The sequence below is a fragment of the Artemia franciscana genome, unplaced genomic scaffold, assembly GCF_032884065.1.
Source record: "Artemia franciscana unplaced genomic scaffold, ASM3288406v1 PGA_scaffold_75, whole genome shotgun sequence".
Classification (NCBI taxonomy): domain Eukaryota; kingdom Metazoa; phylum Arthropoda; class Branchiopoda; order Anostraca; family Artemiidae; genus Artemia; species Artemia franciscana.
This window is the reverse complement of record NW_027062711.1, coordinates 675,972-694,581: the sequence shown is the minus strand read 5'-3', so window position 1 is coordinate 694,581 and position 18,610 is coordinate 675,972. Positions and strand designations below refer to the sequence as shown.

The 18,610-nt window shown below is 33.4% G+C and overlaps 1 long non-coding RNA gene across 1 annotated transcript; it reads left to right on the top strand.

Annotated features, from left to right (window-relative positions):
* Positions 1–8,729: 8,729 nt before the first annotated feature.
* Positions 8,730–18,114, top strand: LOC136042216 (uncharacterized). Its single transcript, XR_010621199.1, has 2 exons — positions 8,730–9,734; positions 17,670–18,114. It is a non-coding gene; the product is annotated as an uncharacterized LOC136042216 (long non-coding RNA).
* Positions 18,115–18,610: the final 496 nt, after the last annotated feature.

Genomic DNA, 18,610 nt, shown 5'->3' with positions numbered 1-18,610 from the left:
ATACCTTGCTCTTTACGCTAAAGTATTTTTAGTGATTTCAACTATTTATTCTGCGGCCTTTGTGATTCAGGAGTCATTTTTAAAGGATTGGGACAAAATTCGAGCTTTAGTGTAAAGAGTGAGGTATTGACGAGGGGGCGAAATTCCTCATATACGTAAATAAAATATACAAATATAGAAGTTCATTACGTAAGTTATTTCGTATGTTACGTATATTTATTACTAATAAAAACGTTAGCAAGAATAATAAAAAGTTCTAGTTTCCTTTTTCAGTAACTGAAAATTGGAGGTAACTAGGCCTCCTCCCTTGCCCCTTTTTCTTATCAAAATCGTCTGATCAAAACTATGAGAAAACCATCTAGCCAAAAAAATTAATATACAAATTTCATTTTAATTATTCATGCGCGGTGAGCCAAAATCAAAACAAATAAAAAACTATTTTTTTTCAACTGCAAGTAAGGAGCGACATTAAAACTTTAAACGAAGAGAAATTATTCCGTATATGAAAGGGTTATCCCTCTTCAACGCCGCGCTCTTTACGCTAAAGTTTAACTCTAAAAGTTTAAATCAGATGGACAGGCTTTATAAGCAATGGCTGCGTGCGAAGTATGACTTACGAAGCTTGACTAAGTTACATTATTGTGTACAACTCAATCTGATTTTTGCTACTTCTCGTTCCTTGCCCTTTTCTTTAGCTGTTCAAAGTCTTTTCTCTTCTTGTGTAATTTTCCATATGTCATAGATACCACAAATTGATCTTTGCCACAAATTTTGTTCTTACAATTTTGATACAACATTCTGTGTATGTGTGTTTGTGTGTGTGTGTGTATGTGTATATATATATATATATATATATATATATATATATATATATATATATATATATATATATATATATATATAGTGTATATATATATGTATATAAATATATATATATATATATATATATATATATATATATATATATATATATATATAAATATATATATATATATATATATATATATATTTATATACATATATATACACTATATATATATATATATATATATATATATATATATATATATATATATATATATATATATATATATATATATATACTACTACTACTATTTCTACTAGTACTAACCACTCACCACAGCAAAAATCCACCTTAACCCAACACAGCTACGTACTCTCCTCCTCCATCCTAATCTATTCAAAGCCTCCCTCTTTACACCCTCCCAGGAAGTTCCCATTTCCTTTAAATCTTTCTTTATGACATCTTCCAGCCCCAGACGAAGACGATCTACTTTCTGTTTAGCCCTTTACGGTTGGACAAAAAGGACAATCTTCGGCAATCGGCAAATTTTGGCAATTCGGCAAATAGCCCTTACGGTTGGACAAAAAGGACAATCTTCGGCAATCTGTCATCCCTCGTCCGCAGAACATGGCCTAGCCATCTCAATCTTTCTTTCATTATAGCCCTAAGAAGCGAGATTGAACCACATTTTTCGTATAGCCTGGTGTTTGAAATTCAGTCATTTAGCCAGATACCCAGAACGATACGCAGAAAATTTCTCTGGAAAACATCTAGTAATTCTTGATATGCTTTTTAGAGCGTCTATGATTCAAAGCCATATTTGACCACTCTCATCACTTTAGCTTCCAATATTCTAATCTTGGTTTGCAGACTTAGATTTCTATTCTTCCAAACTTTTTTTAACTGTGAAAAAACACACTGGGCTTTAGCTATTTTACTTTTAACATCTTCACTGCTCCACCTTAAGCTACCCACATGATTAAACATTTCGTTACCCAACGTCACCTTTTCTTCTTCACTTATTCCTAGCTTTAGTCTTCTTAACATTAATTTTCAAACCTATTCTAACACCCTGAACTCGCCAAACCTCTGAAAGGTCATTCATGTAGCCCACACTTTAATCTAGTATGCTTAAATCATCAGCATAATCTAAGTCCAGGAGAGTTTTTCCTCCCCATTTGATTCCGTGGTCTCTCATTGCCTTTCCTGTGCTCCTTAAGACAAAGTCCATCAAATGATCCATATAAAGGGGGAGAGAACAAAGCTCTGCTTAACTCTTGATTTAATTCAAAACCAGCTGCTAACCTCATTTTCTACCTTAACCGTAGCAGTATTATTCTCATACATAGCAGTAATCACTTTAATGGGTTTTTTTTTAGCATACAAGATAAGGATAAGACCTTTGCTAAAGCTCTCCTATGTATAAAAGTGAGGATCAAAGGTGTTTGACAACTAGGACACTTCTCAATTATTAGGCTATGAGTGAGAATTCGGTCGGCACATCCTCTACCTTTTCTAAAACCGCACTGTTCTTCTCTTAGAACTTTGTCCACAGCATCTCTCAGTCTAAAAAGTATCATATTACTAAGTAATTTGCTACCTTCAGACACCAAACTAGTGACTCGGTAATTACGGCACAAACTCTTATAACCTTTTTTATACCAGTGGTTTAATTAAGGTTTTCCTAAATTTGTTCGGTACTTTACCTTTTTCAGAAGTCATATTCATAATCTTCAGTAGCTTATTCTTAACTTCAGAGCCACCATATTTAAGAAACTCATTTACCACACTATCAGCATCTGGAGGCTGATTATTTTTTAATCCTTTTAGTACTGTCGTAATTCTTGCTCACAAAACGAATCTTCCTTCATATCCAAGGTATCACAAACTTTTTCCTTTTTCTCTATATCTTTTCCTGCAACTGTATCTCGGTTTAGCACATTCTCAAAATGCCCCACCTGTCTTTCTTTAACTCTTTCCTTATCAAACAGTTCGTGGTACCGAACTGTAGTAAGGAGCGACCCGGCTCAATAGTAACCAAAACTCTAAAAAATGGAATTTTGATACCAATACCTACATCAAAAGAATTGCATTTTAATGCTGATTTTAAATATATAAGTTTCATCAAGTTTAGTCTTACCCATCAAAAGTTACGAGCCTGAGAAAATTTGCGTTATTTCAGAAAATAGGGAGAAACGCCCCCTAGAAGTCATAGAATCTTAACGAAAATCACACCATCAGATTCAGCGTATCGGAGAGCCCTACTGTAGAAGTTTCAAGCTCCTATCTTCAAAAATGTGGAATTTTGTATTTTTTGCCAGAAGGCAGATCACGGATGCGTGTTTGTTTGTTTTTTTTTTTTTTTTTTTCCCCAGGGGTGATCGTATCGACCCAGTTGCCCTAGAATGTTGCAAGAGGGCTCATTCTAACGGAAATGAAAAGATCTAGTGCCCTTTTTAAGTGACCAAAAAAATTGGAGGGCACCTAGGCCCCCTCCCACGCTAATTATTTTACCAAAGTCAACGGGTCAAAATTCTGAGATAGTCATTTTATTCAGCGTTGTCGAAAAACCTTATAATTAGGTCTTTGGGGACGACTTACTCCCCCACAGTCCCCGTGGGAGGGGCAACAAGTTACAAACTTTGACCAGTGCTTACATAGTAATAGTTTTTGGGAAGTGTACAGGCGTTTTCAGGAGGATTTTTTTTGTTGGGGGAGGGGTTGAGAAGAGGGGGATATGCTGGGGGAACTTTCCATCGATAATTTGTCATGGGGGAAGAAAATCTCCATGAAGGGAGCGCAGGATTTACTAGCATTATTTAAAAAAACAATGAAAAAATAAATATGAAAAAGTTCTTTCATCTGGAAGTAAGGAGCAGCATTAAAACTTAAAATAAACAGAAATTATTACCCATTGGAGGGGCTCACCTCCTCCTAATACCTCGCTCTTTACGCAAAAGTATTTTTAGTAATTTCAACTATTTATTCTACGGCTTTTGTGATTCTGGGGTCATTCTTAATGAATTGGGACAAAATTTAAGCTTTAGTGTAAAGAGCGAGGATCTGACAAGGGGGCGAACCCCCACACATATGTAATAAAAATATGAGAATACAAAAGTTCTTTACGTAAGCTAATTTATAAGTTACATAAATCTTTTACTAATAAAAATATTTGTAAAAAATTAAAAGTTCTAGTTGCCTTTTTAATTAACCAAAAAATCGGAGGGCAACTAGGCTTCCTCCCCCGCTCTTTTTTCTCAAAATCATTCGATCAAAATTATGAGAAAGTCATCTAGCCAAAAAAAAAAAAAATACAAATTTCGTTTTAATTATTCCTCTGCGGAGAACCAAAATCAAAACATGCATTGATTCAAAAACGTTCAGAAATTAAATAAAAAAACATAAGTTTTTTTAACTGAAAGTAAGGAGCGACATTAAAACTTAAAACGACCAGAAATTACTTCGTATATGAAAGAGGATTTTCCCTCTCAACGCCCCGCTCTTTACGCTGAAGTTTTTTACTGTTTTAAAAAGAAGAATTGAGAGAAAGAGTCAAAACTTGTTTTTATTTATTTAATCACTAACTGTGACCTCATTCTTATCTTTAACTGGGAGTAGTCCGGATTGACTACTCCCTCTCAATTTATTAACATGCAAGCATAATATTTTACTATTCTGCCGTCTAGCGGCAACTTTATCCATGGCCTCCACTTCACACCTCCTATATATATATATATATATATATATATATATATATATATATATATATATATATATATATATATATATATATATATATATATATATATATATATATATATATATATATATATATATATATATATATGTATATATATATATATATATATATATATATATATATATATATATATATATATATATATATATATATATATATATATATATATATATATACATATTATATATATATATATATATATATATATATATATATATATATATATATATATATATATATATATATATATATATATATATATATATAACATATATAAATATATATATATATATATATATATATATATATATATATATATATATATATATACATATATATATATATATATATATATATATATATATATATATATATATATATATATATATATATATACATTTATATATAACATATATATATATATATATATATATATATATATATATATATATATATATATATATATATATATATATATATATATATATATATATAGAACATTGAAGTCATCGATGGAAGATAATAGGCTAGTGAAACCAGCATTTTTAATGATGCTTCAAGATAAGAGGAAGGATTCGTGGCCAAATCAGTTGAAGAATATATTAGTCCCTGCAGGGATAGGTAATTGCTGGATTGAGGGAAAAGGAATAGGAGAGATGATAGGAACTGTATCTAGGTTAGTTGCTGCTAGACTAGAAACTCAGGAAGTTCAGATTTGGCAAGCTGATAAGGCCACCTCGCCGTCCCTTGGGATATATGCGGAGGTCAAGGAGAACTGGGGCGAAGAAATTTGCCTAAAAATAGAATTGGCTCCGAAAGTTTTGAAATGAGTAATGTATGCTCGGGGAAATTTTATGCTTCTTGGAAAACGTAGAAAATATTTAGGGAGAAATAGATAGAGGGATGGTTCTTACAGTTGCCCTATGTGTGGAGAGATGAAAGAGTCTTTGCATAATTTTTTAGGGGAATGTAAGGAGTTGAGGGAGTTGCGCTTGGAAATATTTGGTAGGGAGGTCGGGGGGAGAGATTGGATTTTGGAAGTTTTGAGGAGTAGGTGTTACTTAAATATAAATAATATTGGGAAGTTCTTCCGGGTAGGTATGAGGTATCGTGATGATTTTCTTAAATAATTAGTTTTAGTGTCTTTTCAGTCTATGTTTCGTTGCTGTATTTTTTCGTTTGTTTTGTGTATGTCACCATGGCCCAATTGGGCTTTCGTGTGAATACATCTATCTATCTATAGCGTAGTTGTAAATTAAATTATTATCTGTTAGTGAACCGGATTTAAAAATACGTCAATATACAAGAATGATTAATAATTTATTACCAAGTTCGACTAGATTTTAGGGGAGTACCGGTAACGCAAGAAAAGACAATCTCTAGTAAACAGGATTTGTAAACGACAGTTTCTAAACAGGGTTCAAAACTTGAACAACAAAACTGCACTCATATTCGCAAAGAAGGCTTATGAAAATTTCGAAGAATGTGCTTAACAAGTTGGACTAGATTTCAGGGAAGCACCGATAATAGACACAACGGAAGTCAAATTAACACCTCTGTGGGGAACTTGCTCTTTTTTATCCTTTTTTTTTTAATCCTAGAACAGCGCAAAGAATCTGTTATGTTATGGACTCGGCTTTTTTGGAGTGGGAAGAAGAATTTGGTAAAAATCTAAATGAGTTAATTTATGGAAACTTAAAAAGTAATTGAATTAAGCAGGCAAAAACAAAACTTGACTTTTTTTTTATCAATTTTTAAATCCTAAAAAAGGCAAAGAATCTGTTATGTTATGGACTCGGCTTTTTTGGGTTGGAGAGGGGGAGAAGAATTTGGTAAAAATCTAAATATGTTAATAACTGAAATCTTGAGTTGTTTTTTTTTATCTTGTTTTATATGTTTCTTTAACTTGCTTTTTTTATCATTTTTTTTTTAATCCTAGAACAGCGCAAAGAATCTGTTATGTTATGGGGGAGGGGAGAAGAATTTGGTAAAAATCTAAATGAGTTAATATAGGAAATCTTAAAAACTAATTGAATAAAGTAGGCCAAAACAGAACTAAACTTGTTTATCTTATCGTCCTTTAAATCCTAAAACAGCGCAAAGAATCTGTTATGTTATGAACGAGGTTTTTTTGGGGTAAAAGGAAGGAGTAATTCGTAAAAATCTAAATTAGTTAACATATGTAATCTTAAAAAGTAATTGAATAAATTATGACTCAACAAAATTTTCAGAAACGGTTTTAAAGCCTTAGTTCTGACCAAGTATGACTTTTTAAGGGATTAATAATGAGTTATCGTGTGTTTAGATTCAGTCTCCCAAAATAAGAATCTATCACCTCCTATCAAATACTACGAAATATATCAATTCACGGGACAATTGCTCCCCTTGTAAACTCTTCGATAATTTGACCAGCCTGACACGTGCAAATGACCCAGTTGAAACGTGCACTAAATCTAGCTGACAACTGCACAAACACAGGTGTTGTTTCCCCCTAAATACGAATTTTGTTTTATGCTGTAAGATTTCATATGTGAACTTGATCAAAAAATAGTTATTTATTTTTTTACCGTGTAAAAATTATTTTTGGAAGCCACACCACCAAATTTTGTCGATTCAGGATTGACATAAGAATGTCAATTATCGTTTCATTAAGAATGAAAGGATGTCAAAAGAACTAAATAAATCTTTGGTAGAAGAGGCATTTCGGAGAGGACTAGAGGATGATTTAAGGAATCAAACCAATTTGATCTAATAATAATCCTAGTTTACTAATACGAATTTACGAAATTACTAATTTACTAAAGTTTACGAATTTATGAATTTCCTAATTTACTGAGTACCATAATATCTTTTATCAATCATAGCAATCATTGATTTACAATAACATAATAAAAAAGTCGTACTTTCATTTCAGTACGAGGTTAACTTATGAATCACTTTATGAGTAAATACAGCATTTGTTATAGCCTTATTCATATAATTAAATGAAAAAAAAACAAGTTTTTAACTGAAAGTAAGGAGCGACATTAAAACTTAAAACGAACAGAAATTACTCCGTATATGAAAGGGGCTGTTCCCTCCTCAACGGCCCGCTCGTTAAACTAGTTTGACTCTTTCTTTCAACTCTAATTTTTAAAACAGTAAAAAACTTTTGCGTAAAGAGCGGGCTGTTGAGGAAGGAATGGCCCTTTCATATACGGATCACCTTCTGTTCATTTTAAGTTTTAACGTCGCTCCTTACTTTCAATTAAAAAAACTTGTTTTTTTATTTAATTTCTGAATGTTTTTGAATTAATACATGTTTTGATTTTGGCTTTCCGCACATAAATAATTAACCGAAATTTGCATATTAATTTATTTTTTGGCTAAATGGCCTTCTCATAGTCTCGATCGGGCGATTTTGGGAAAAAAAGGAGCGGAGGAGCAGGCCTAGTTACCTTCCAATTTTTTGGTTACTTAATAAGGCAGCAAGAACTTTTAATTTTGCGAACGTTTTTATTAATAAAAATATACATAACTTACGAATTAACTTACGTAACGAACTTCTACATTCGTATGTTTTTATTACGTATACGAGGGCGCTCTTCCCCTCGTCAATACCTCGCTCTTTACACTAAAGCTTAAATTTTGTCCCAATTTCTTAAGAATGAACCCTGAATCACAAAGGCCTTAGAATAAATAGTTGAAATTAATCAAACTACTTTAGCGTAAAGAGCGAGATATTAAAAGGAGGTGAACCCCTCATATGCGAAATGATTTCTGTTTGTTCTATGTTTTAATGCTGCTCCTTACTTTCAGTTGAAAAAACTTTATCATATTTATTTTTCATTGTTTTTTTTAAACAATGCTAAGAAATCCTGCACCCCCTTCATGGAAATTCTCTGTCCCCATGACAAATTCCTCCATGGAAAGTTCTCCCCGCATAACCCTCTAACCTCAACCCCTCCCCCAACCGAAAAATCCCCCTGGAAGCGTCTGTGCACTTCCCAGTAACCATTACTACTGGTCAAAGTTTGCAGCTTGTAGCCCCTCCCACGGAAACTGGAGGGACTAAGTTGTCCCAAAAGACATAGTTATTAGGTTTTTTGACTATGCTGAATAAAATGGCTTTCTCAGAATTTTGATGCGGTGACTTTGGGAAACAAAAGAGCGTGGGAGGGGGCCTAGATGCCCTCCAATTTTTTGGTCACTTAAAAAGGGCACTAAAACTTTTAATTTTCGTTAGAATGAGCCCTCTCACGATATTCTAGGACCACTAGGTCGATACGATTACCCCTGGGAAAACAAACAAATGAACACGCATTCGTGATCTGTCTTGTGGCAAAAAATACAAAATTCCACATTTTTGTAGATAAGAGCTTGAAACTTCTACAATAGAGTTCTCTAATACGCTGAATCTGGTGGTGTTATTTTCGTTAAGATTTTGTGATTTTTAAGTGGTGTTTCCCCCTATTTTCTAAAGTAAGGCAAATTTTCTCAGGCTCGTAGCTTTTGATGGGTAAGACTAAACTTGATGAAACTTATATATTTAGAATCAGCATTCTTTAGATGTAACTACTGGTATCAAATTCCAGTTTTTAGAGTTTCGGTTACTGTTTAGCCGGGTCGCTCCTTACTACAGTTCGTTACCACGAACTGTTTGATTACAACTTTGCAGCAGTTAGTAACCATTACCGTTTTCCTTTCCCGAATTGAATTTGTCTAGGCTAGGATACTATCTATCCCTACTTCTACCCACCTTGGCATTAAATCATCCCAATATCAATACCACATCTCTATCTTTCGGTTTATTCCTATACCAATGCCTTTACGTGGAAATCATGTAATGCTATCAAACTTTTGTTTTATTGAATTTCAGTCTCTATAGACACGTAAAGCTTTTTACGAAAAATCGAAGATTAATACCAAAAACCGGTTGATCCATTGGTCGGAGTTTAAGATCCTGCTTGTCGTTTATTTCTTGGAACTGTTTTTAATCATTAGCTTATAGAAGTCGCTGATCTTATTACGTAGTTCTTAGACATAAATCCCAAAACTTCATGGTGAGATGATTATTTACTTTAATGGTGATTTTTACCTGTATATAAGGCAGAATTTTTTCAGAATTCTTCAGTCGAGTTTTAGTTTCTGAAGTACTCGCATCTAAGCAATAAGTTCAAAATGAAATATGTAAGTGTTAAAAGCCTTTAAGTACCTTATTTAATTTTTTAATAAATTATCTTATTTAATTACCTTATTAAGTTGAATTGCAGCTTTTTACAATTCTACTACAACTTCTAAATCTTTCGACCACTTCTACCCATTTTTATTATCATTATTATTTCTTGCATAGAATAGCACTGGGCATTCAAATAAAGTTCCTGACTCCTTCAGCGAGTACTGCATTTTAAGATGTGAACACAATCAAAAAACATAAAATCTGTACTAATACTGCTTGCACCAGTCCATTTGGATTGTTCATATAATATTGAGACAAAAATTTATTTATCACTGTGAGATATTCAATTTATTTTATTTCATACATAATTTATAATTCTCATAATGCACCAAAATTACTTATAATATATTGTGATTTTTGAGAATCTAGCAGAGGAGTTACATCCTCTGAAATATTGAAATATAAACAATAAGTTAAAAATAATATGTTAACGATTGTCCTCATCGTTTTCTGAATATTAATAACAAACAGTAACTAAATTTTATGTTAATCAGTGTCCCTTAATATGTGTCCATTAACGATGCTCCTTAATATGTTTTTTTTATTATAGATAAAGTTTATTTGTGCTCAATAATTACCTAAATTAACCTTTGACTTTTTCTAGAATTTTTCAGTCTAGTTTTGCTCTGTGAAATACTAAAACCTAAATGAATAACTCAGAATGAAAATTAAGGGCTTAAACTTTATTTTTCTACTGTCTTAAATAAACGAGATGAAAATTTTTACAATTACCTAAACCTTTGACTTTTTCTAGAATTTTTCAGTCTAGTTTTGCCCTGTGAAATACTAAAACCTAAATAAATAACTCAGAATGAAAATTAAGGGCTTAGACTATATTTTTCTATTGTCTTAAATAAACGAGATGAAAATTTTTACAACGGCAGCGGCTAATTTAGACCCCCGCTTTTCACAATTTTCCAGGTTTTATATCCTTGGTCATATTTTTAAAAATATGCAATAATTTTGTGTTATTTGACAAATTTGACCATTTTGTCGAATACTGTGGTAATAAATAATTTTGTTTCTGTTGGTTTTTCAAGTAATCACAAAGAATCCACCTTCTCTTTCGAGGACATTCCCCCCCCCACGAACAAAAAATTCCCACATAGAAAGTTCCTCACCTGTAAAATCGTCCCAAGAAAATTCCCTGAAGACGATTCCGCCTAAGAAATTCTCCTTTGTATACTTTCTTCAGAAAAAATTGTGTTTATTTCATTTCTTATCGTTTTGAAAGTCATAGCGGAATCTCTTGTATGTGGAAAATTTTCCCTGGCAATCCTCCTTCCCCCAAAAAGAAAATTCCTCCCGTGAAAAATTTCCTGATGGATGATTTTCCCGGTAATTGTTCGCTCCTGGAGAATTTCCCCAAAGGAAAGCACCCTCCACATAAGCATCCTCCGCATAACTCCAACTTCACTGAAAATTTCCCCCGAACAATTTTTCAAGAATATTTCCACTTGCTAAATGGAGTCGCCAAAAATAACGTTAGACTAATAAACAAATTTCGCATAAAAATTCTTAAAAATTCTCCTGTGTAAAATTTATCCTGGAAATTTCGTCCCCAGAATCTTCCCTTCAAACAGAAAAATCAAAGCGTAGAAAATCCATCCTCTGAAAATTTAACCCTCGCCCCACAAAATGTCCTTATAGATCCTAATAACGAATTCTATGTCCAAATATTGGGCAGATTTCATACCTTGCAGCCCTTCCCCCGTGGAATGTAGGGGTCGTTTCATCCCGCAAGTCACAATTATTGTAACTTTTAGTCATGTTGAAGAACATGACTATCTCGAAATTCTAATCGGACGAGTTTGGGGAAAAGAGAGTGGAAGGGGGCTATTCGCCCTCCAGTTTTGTTTTGTCACTTAAAAAGGGAACTGGAACGTTTAACTGCTGTCCAATTTTGCCCTCCCATTATCTTCTAGGACCATTGACTCGGTAAAATCATCCCTGGGAAGAACAAGGAAAACAACAACAAAAAAACAAATAAAAATGTAACCCTGTTTTTCTGATGGCAAAAATTTCAAAATCCCCAATTTTTCATATGGGACCTTGAAACCACCGCAGTAGAGTTCTTTGATATGCCAAATCGGATGGTACAATTTTCACTAGGGTCTCTTTACTTTTTGGGGACCTTCTCCCTGTTTAGAAAAGCAGGCAGGTTTACTCAGATCGTAGCTTTTGATGGTTAACATTAAACTTAATGGATTTTTATATATTTAGAATCAGCATAAAAAGCCAATTATTTTTATGTATCTATATTTATCAAAATTCTGTTTTTAGTTTCGGTTACTATTGGGCTAAGTCACTTCTTGCTTACTCGGTAACCACGAACTGTTTGATGCGTTTTAAACTTGTCAAAGTGAATTGTCAAATTGAAACTGTATTAAAGTAAGTTACAAAAATTAATGTCTGTAATGTTTAACCTAACATTTAATGAAATTCTCTCATTTAGTTTTTGGAAAATTCAGTCAACAGACTTTTTTATTCAAGCGAAAAGTTAAATAAGTTTCTGTATCACGTTCCAAATTTTATCGCTATTTCCTTCAAAATCAAATCTAGTCACCCTTAAGGAAAGGAGAGGACAAATTTCCTTGTGTTTTGCTCACAATGCCGTGCATAACCCTCGTACAACTTTTCTTTTCCCTAGTGAACATTAACCCCTCCGAACTGGTCTCCCACATTCTGTTTCAAGAAAAATACCCATACTTACCCCAATAAAAGTTTTCACTGAAAGATATAGAAGAACGTTCATCCCTCACATAGTTGAAAGTCTAAATCAATAACTCCCCTCCCCTCTCACTCCATATTTATCTTTTAGTTTTAGTGTTTAGTTTGCAATTGCAAACTTTGTATTTCTTGCTAGCTAGACTTATTTTTAATTTGTTTTCCCTGTTTTAACTCTACGAGTTTTTATCGTGTGACTTTTTTTGTATTGCAATTTTATGATTTTGTATTGACAAAAAAAAGTGCAAATTCGGCCCTTTTGGACTTGTGATAGCAGCTTTGTTGAAAGAAATATCATCTTATCTAACTAAGTCTTTTAATTGTTCTATTCCTACTTATGCTCTGTGTTCAAAACTGCAGCTTTAACTGTCGATTTGTTGTCTAAAGAAGTAAAACTCAAGCAATTAGCACAAAGTAAATTTAAGATTTTATTTTTTAAAGACAAAACATTTTGTTGTTGTCTAGACTAAACTGAAAGATAAATCTATATGATGCTGCCTGCCATTTTAACACAAGAAGTAATTACAAATTACTTCTTATAAATTAGAGAATAATTATGATCGAGGATTTGAATCTAACATAACACGTTGTATTGTAAGTCAAGCTTCAAGCTATTTTTGCAAAAATGAATTTAAATACCTCAGATTAATTAAATTCACTTGCCATTTTAGTAAAACAGCTGTAATGAGGATCAAAAATAGAAATTACATTATATAAAAGAATTGTAATTGGATTACAACAAAAGCTAAGAGCTCATATGGCATGAGCTCTAGCAAAATTCTAAGAATCAACAGACTGATTTAAAAGGAAAATCAGAGGCTTAAGGCAGGTCGGTATTTAAAATAAGAGCTCTCAGACACGAGGTTCTTCTAAATATCAAAGTTCATTAAGATCCAATCACCCACTCGTACGTTAAAAATACGTCATTTTTCCAATTTTTCGTCTCCCTCTTGCCCCCAGATCGTCGAATCGGAGAAACGACTGTTATAAAGCAAATTTGTGCAGGTTCCTGACACGCCTACCACTCTAAGCGTTTTCCAAGATTTTCGGTTTCCAGCATTTCTGTATCTCACCTCCAACCCCCTATGTCCCCGGATCCGATTTGACTTGTAAATGGAGCATTTGAGACATAAGGTCTTTCTATATATCAAGTTTCATTAAGATATGACCACCCATTCGTAAGACAAAGATACCTCAATTTGCACGTTTTCCAAGATTTCCGGTTTCTCCCTCCAACTCCTCTCAATATCACAGGATCTGTTCAGGATTTAAAATAAGATTTCTGAAGCACAAGATCTTTCTAAATATCAAATTTCATTAAGATCTGATCACCCGTTCGTAAGTTACAAATACCTAATTTTTCTAATTTTTCCGAATTAACGCTCCCACTACTCCCACAAAGAGAGCCATTCTATTCTGGTTATGTCAATCACGTATCTAGGACCTGTGCTTATTCTTCTCACCAAGTATCATCACGATGTCTCCACTCTAAGCGTTTTCCAAGATTTCCGGTTTCTTCCTCGAACTCCCCCCATTGTTACCGGATCCGGTCAGGATTTCAAATAAGAGCTCCGAGACACGAGGTCCTTCTTAATATCAAATTTCATTAAGATCCAATCACCTGTTATTCTTCACCTTCCCCCCAATTCTTCCAAAGAGAGCAGATCCGTTCCGGTAAGTTGAAAATCCCTTATTTATTCCAATTTTTGGAATTACCGAATTAGGTACCCCCCCCTCAACCCCCCCAAAGAGAGTGGATCTGGTCCGGTTATGTCTATTACGTATCTAGGACTTGTGATTATTCTTCCCACCAAGTTTCATCCCGATCTCTCCAAACTAAGCGTTTTCCAAGATTTCCGGCCCTAATGACGCTGGATCCGGGATTTAAAATAAGAGATCTCAGTTACGAGTTCCTTCTAAATAGCATTTCATTAAGATCCAATCACTGCTTCGTAATTTAAAAATACCTCATTTTTCTAATTTTTCAGAATTTACCCTCCCCCCAATTCTTCCAAAGAGAGCAGATCCGTTCCGGTTATTTCAATCATATACAGAGGACTTGTTCTTATTCTTCCGACCAAGTTTCATCCCGATCACTCCGCTCTAAGCATTTTCCAAGATTTTAGGTTTCTCCCTCCAACTCTCCCGATGTCACCGGATCCAGATAAGATTTGAAACAAGAGCTATGAGAAGCGATATTCTTCTAAATATCCAACTTCATTAAGATCCGATCACCCGTTCGTAAGTTATCAATACCTCATTTTTTCTAGTTTTTCCGAATGGAATGCCCCCCCCCCTCCAGATGGCTGAATCGGGGAAATTACTATTTCTAATTTAATCTGGTCTGGTTCCTGATACGCCTGCCAAATTTCATCGTCCTAGCCTATCTGGAAGTGCCCAAACTAGCAAAACCAGGATAGACAGACAGAATTTGCGATCGTTGTATGTCACTTGGTAAATACCAAGTACCATAAAAATGGTTAATATTTATAAATTACGAATTAAATAATATATAATAATATATTAAATTATTAATGTTCGAAATAAAATTATTAATTTTAAAGTCAGTTTTTTTTCTCATCTTTTTTAAGATTTATTTCTAGTTTCTTTTTTTCATTACCCAAAAATTGCCCAATTTTTTGGGTTTTACCGTTTAATTAAGCTGCGTAAATAGTCATGTCCATGGATTATTGTCATCGTTTGCAATTAATGAATGCGTAAGCGAGCTAAATGTACAAAAGGATAACTATTATAGAGTTTTAATAAGTTAAATAAAGACCAGTCGCCTAAAATGATGATCATTTGCCTGAAAAAGAAGCAACTTAAAGCAAAATTAAAAATTACCTTAATAAAATGAGCTAACTGTAAATTTTGTAAAAAAGAATTTAAAAATCTACATCTTTTGAAAAGAATTCGGTACTTAGCTGTCATACCGCCTAAGTACTTCATCTAAGTAAAACCAATTTCTCTGACTATTCGTAATGAAATATCAAACAGTTCATAGTAACGAACGGTAGTAAGGAGCGACCCGGCTCAATAGTAACCAAAACTCAAAAAAAAAATTTTGATATCAATAGCTACATCAAAAGAATCGCATTTTAATGCTGATTTTAAATATATAAGTTTCATCAAGTTTAGTCTTACCCATCAAAAGTTACGAGCCTGAGAATATTTGCCTTATTTAAGAAAATAGGGGGAAACATCCCCTAAACGTCGTAGAATATTAACGAAAATCACACCATCAGATTCAGCGTATCAGAGAACCCTACTGTAGAAGTTTCAAACTCCTATCTACAAAAATGTGGAATTTGTATTTTTTGCCAGAAGACAAATCACGGGTGCGTGTTTATTTTTTTTTATTTTTTTATTTATTTTTTATTTTTTTTTCCCAGGGGTCATCGTATCGACCGAGTGGTCCTAGAATGTTGCAAGAGGGCTCATTCTAACGGAAATGAAAAGTTCTAGTGCCCTTTTTAAGTGACCAAAAAAATTGGAGGGCATCTAGGCCCCCTCCCACGCTCTTTTTTTTCCCAAAGTCAACGGATCAAAATTTTGAGATAGCCATTTTGTTCAACATAAAAACTATAATAACTATGTCTTTGGGTATGACTTACTCCCCCACAATCCCTGGGGGAGGGGCTGCAAGTTACAAACTTTGACCAGTGTTTACATATAGTAATGGTTATTGGGAAGTGTACAGACGTTTTCAGGGGGATTTTATTTTGTTTGGGGGTGGGGCTGAGAGGAGCGGGCTATGCTGGAGGATCTTTCCTTGGAGGAATCTGTCATGGGGGAAGAAAAATTCAATGAAAAGGGCGCAGGATTTTCTAGCATTACTATAAGAAAACAATGAAAAATAAACATGAAAACGTTTTTCAAATGAAAGGAAGGAGTAGCATTTAAACTTAAAACGAACAGAGATTATTACGCATATGAGGGGTTCTAAAAATACTTTAGCATAAAGAGCGAGGTATTTAGGAGGATATATATACCTCGCTCTTTATGCTAAAGTATTTTTAGTAATTTCAACTATTTATTCTACGGCCTTTCTGATTCAGGGATCACTCTTAAAGAATTGGGACAAAACTTACGATTTAGTGTAAAGAGCGAGGTATTAACGAGGGTACAAACCCCCTCGTATACATAACAAAAATATAAGATTATGAAAGTTTGTTACGTAAGTTAATTCTTAAGTTACGTACATTTTTTACTAATAAAAACGTTCGTTAAAAATTAAAAGCTCTAGTTGCCTTTTTAAGTAACCGAAAAATTGGAGGGCAACTAGGCCTCCTTCTCCACCCCTTATTTCTTAAAATCGCCTGATCAAAACTAAGAGAAAGCCATTTAGCCAAAAAAAGAATTAATATACAAATTTCATTTTAATAATTTATGTGCGGAGAGCCAAAACCAAACATGCATTAATTCAAAAACGTTCAGAAATTAAATAAAAAATAATAATTTTTTTAGCTGAAAGTAAGGAGCGACATTAAAACTTAAAACGAACAGAAATTACTCCGTATCTGAAATGGGTTGTCCCCTCCGCAATCCCTCGCTCTTTACGCTAAAGTTTGACTCTTTGCCACAATTCTACTTTTTAAAACAATTAAAAACTTTAACGTAAAGAGCGAGGGATTGCGGAGGGGACAACCCATTTCAGATACGGAGTAATTTCTGTTCGTTTTAAGTTTTAATGTCGCTCCTTACTTTCAGCTAAAAAAAATTAGTTTTTTTTTATTTAATCCCAAAATATGATGAAAATATAACACTTTAAAAATAAATTTGGGTTATATATTAAAAATTAGGGGGAGGGAAAAAGTATAGCAGGTCTGCATGCAAAATGTGTTAGCTACAATTATTCTCCATATTAGGAAGTAAGAATTGTTTTCTAGCTTAACGCTGTCCAAATACTTTATCAATGCTACCCCTCCCTACAATCTAATGTGCAGATATAAAGCAGATATGTAATAATTACATATTTCCCATCTATTCTGTCACTTTTCTTTGTCTTGTCTCACACTAAGCTAAATGAAACGAAGAAATCGGTTCTACATTGCGTAAATGGGTGAAAAACTTGACATAGGTCCTGTAACAAATAAGTACCAATAATTTATTTAATCCATTAATTTTTTAAATGTAAAATTTTGGTTATTGTTTTTTAGATTTTTCTTATTTTACTCGGCATTGCTGTGGTATTAGCACAAGAGATGGCCCTCGAGCAGTCATCTGCGGCAGTGCGTGGTATTGACTCAGAGACATTTACTCATCAACAACTTAATGGTTACGAAGCAGACTACAGTCGTCCGTTGTATTCTCGTAGTTTCAGGCTAAGAAGAGACGTCTATGATGTGGAAGGTGAAACCGCAGAAGATCTGAAAGCTGCAGAAACTGGAACTGGCTCCATAATAGAAAGGTTCCATGATAGTTACTATCCATACCGGCATTATAGCTATGGGAGTTATCGTCCTTACTACAGATATGGTTATCCGTATTATAGATATGCACCTTATTATTAATATTATTATTAGTCATTGGGACTGACCTTCAACTATAATTTAAAAATCAGATTGAGCTAATTTATTTTTGATTAAAATTTTGTACTGATGATCTATTCTTATTTTTATCCTTTTGATTAGCTGTTCAAAATTAGATAGTTATTGATAAGTCTTTTTTATTGGCAGTAGAGCCTCTGGGACGATTGACATAAAAAGAAACTTAAAAGAAAGCAATGTAGAGCTAAAATTGAAGTTAAACATGACTGGTTCTCCTTCAGCTCTCTGTTACTCTTGGGTATATGTTATTTTGAAGAAGACGTAAGCGTAAAGGGAGAAACATCTCAAAGCGCCCACCACTTTTGATTTTTATTACCAGAACCGTAGTTTGGCTAAGCACCATCATCCACAATGAAAGATTGATGTTTAGTTATATTTTAATACGTCACTGAAGTAGTGGGGCCAAAATGGGCTTAAGAAGGCCCATAGCCACTATTCTTTTCTTCCGTAAATGACTTAGGATGACAAAAAAGTTTAACAGAAATCCCCCTCAGGGCAAGATGCAGGTGTTACTTTCGTAATAGGGAATGTTTTTGTTCGAGATGCAGGTG